Here is a 2,753-nt window from a genome sequence, read left to right as displayed (position 1 = left end):
ATGAACAAACCAATTAATTAATTCATTATGATGATTTTTGGGGTGTGGGGTTTATGGTCGTTTGGAGGTGAGGGATTTTGCTCCCTCCTTTTCTCGGCTGGTTTTTCCCAAAATGCCCCTTTCCAAAAGAGCCCTGAAACAGAAATTCCCGGTGTTTGGGGATGGGATGGATGCGGGGAAGGGCACGGGGGGTGTTAAGGCATAAACCAGCCCCACAGCGATGCCTGGGAGGTCAGGAAAACTCCCAGCCAGAGGCTTTGGAAGTCAGATGGGGGGAAAAAAACCCACAATTTATTTGAGTAATTATTGGGCTCCGTCCTAACGAGCATCGCTGGCCGGTATTTAGCATTTTCCTGGAGGATTTTCTTCCAACATCCATCGTCCCCTGGGGGACGGCGGGATTTGGGGCATCTCCCGGCTCTCCCTGCCTTTCTCGGGAGGGATCCAGGAACACCAGGGAGGGATCCAGGAGCATCCCGGGAGCGCCATGGGAAGGGATCAGGAGAACTCAGCCGATGGATGCCGATCCCTTTTAGCGCTTCCAGGTCTCCTGGAGCTGCGGACACCCCGATCCCGGCGGCTCCCGCTGCATCGCCCCACGTTCACACGGTGATCCCATAAATTACGGGTGCGGTTTGCCCCGAGACTCCCCTATTGATCCGTCTCCTCCCGGTGAATATTCCCGATGGCCTCGGGAGCAGCTCCTTCGAGCGGCTCTGTCTGCGCTTGGAATGAGCTTTTTCCCGGCCCATCCAGCACGTGGAGCTGCGGGAATAAATGGGATTTATGGCACCGCTCGGAGATTGGGGTTTATTCTGTGCGGTGGGAGCAGAAGGGGAGGTTAGGGAGGGAGACAGGGAAAGGTGGAGTCTCTTGGACATTTCCAGGGATGGGACAGCCACAATTTCTCTACCAGGCCCTCCTCACAGTCCCAGGAAAGAATTCCTTCCCAAATTCCCATCTAAATCTCCCCTTTTTTAGTATAAAGCGACTCTCTTTATTCTACCACTCCATGCCCATATCAAAAGTCCCTCTCCAGGTCGCTCGCCGACCTTTTTTTTCCGACAGAAACACATGGAAGAAGGCAGGAAAAGGAGGTTAGAACTCCCCGCACCCCCTGGGCTCGGCCCGGCTGAGAACGCCCCCAACTCATCGCACATCCCGGGCCCCTCTCCCCGCGCGGCCCCTTTAAATCGGCCGGCGTGGGACAAACCACCGCGGGGTACGGGAGAGGGGGGGATTCCTCCTCCGCGCCGCTGGAGCGCGCAGCTGGTGGGGCCGAGCCACCCCTCCGCGGGCGGTGGTACAGCCCACGTGTGTGTGTGTGTGTGGAGGGGGCGTGGCCAGCGCGGCGGGCTCGGAGCCCCTCAGGGCGGGGCGGGGGGGGCGCGGCCGCTGCTGCGGGGCCATCCCGGAGAAACCGGAGCTTCCCGGTGTGCGGAGCTTCCCGGTGTGCGGGGATTCCCGGTGTGCGGAGAGCTCCCGGTGTGCGGAGAGCTCCCGGTGTGCGGGCGAGCGAAGCTCGGCAGCGGAAGTTTGCGCGGGGGGCGGCGCTCAGGCTCTTGTAGCAAGGGCGGAGGTGGCGCTGCCGAGACCTCGTGGCGCAACGGTAGCGCGTCTGACTCCAGATCAGAAGGGTGCGTGTTCGAATCACGTCGGGGTCACGGCGCCCCTCGGGGGGTTCCCTTTTTCACCGCACCCCCGGGGTTTTCGGGGGGCTCGGGGCGCGGACCCCGCGGGTTTGGGGCGAGCGGAGCTCCCGCGGTTCCGCAGCCCCTCCGCCCGCCTCCTTTTTTGCCCCTGGGCGTCCCCTCCTTCAGAGGGCAGGGGTGGAGGGAATTCTTCCCGAGCGTTGAATATCAAACGTTAAAAAGTCGCGTTGGGGGTGCACACGGGTTATGAAGGGGTCTCCTGGATGTGTGCCCATCCTTCCTCCCGTATTTTGGGGATTGATGAAGGGAGATCCCTGGAGCAGAGGGATCTGCCAGCTTTCCCTGAGGTTTCCTTGGGAATTCCAATAGGCAGCGCTGAGAAATTCCATGGGAATGTTTATCGAGGCCTCGGTGGAGTGAGCGCTGCTGGCACAGGGGCTCTGTTGATGCAAAACTTCACTTTTCTACAGCCCTTCCAGTGGTTTGGTGCCCTGTGAGGTCCTGCGAGAACCTGTCCCGAGCCTCAGAACCAGAAATAAAAACCATGTGGACGTCTGAGTTTGTTTGCCTTTATCCTGTCCCAATTCCTTGACTTTCTGGCGCGGAGTAAGGAAAGATTTTTGATCCGGAGAGCCATTAAAGAGCAGCTCGGAGCCCTGGTAAAGGGAATTAAATGATCGGAACGAGGCAGGTTTGCTCCTTAAACCCTGCCAGGGGTTGATTTGGGGGATGTTTTCTTTCCCCCCTGCCCCTGGTGGGGGTGGCAAATGTTGAATCAGCTCCGCAGGGAGCAGCAGCTGTCGCATCCAGCGGGGTTCTACATTCCCGGTATTCCCTGTGCCGGGAACATCCATGGAAATGTGCTGCTGGAAGAACCCTTTGTGCTCAGAGCTGGGCTGGGGTTTTTGGGGGGGTCTGACGTGGCTTGTCCTGGCTTTGGGACGCCAAAGAAACATCAGCGACTCCTTTGGGATTAGGGAGCGTTATAGGCCGTCCCTAAATTATCCATATTTGCTTCTTTTAGGTTGAAATCCCTGAAAATACCAACTCAGGGAGGGCTTTGGCAGGGAGTTGGGTGGGAAGGGAGCAAAATGCTGCTGC

The 2,753-nt window shown here is 58.6% G+C and overlaps 1 non-coding gene across 1 annotated transcript; it reads left to right on the top strand.

The window, feature by feature from the left end:
• The first annotated feature begins 1,592 nt into the window (after positions 1–1,592).
• On the top strand, positions 1,593–1,664 carry TRNAW-CCA (transfer RNA tryptophan (anticodon CCA)). Its single transcript has one exon. It is a non-coding gene; the product is annotated as a tRNA-Trp (tRNA).
• Positions 1,665–2,753: the final 1,089 nt, after the last annotated feature.

This window comes from Aphelocoma coerulescens, chromosome 26, assembly GCF_041296385.1.
Source record: "Aphelocoma coerulescens isolate FSJ_1873_10779 chromosome 26, UR_Acoe_1.0, whole genome shotgun sequence".
NCBI classification, from domain to species: Eukaryota; Metazoa; Chordata; class Aves; order Passeriformes; family Corvidae; genus Aphelocoma; species Aphelocoma coerulescens.
The sequence above is the reverse complement of the archived record's forward strand: the minus strand, read 5'-3'. Positions and strand labels throughout refer to the sequence as shown.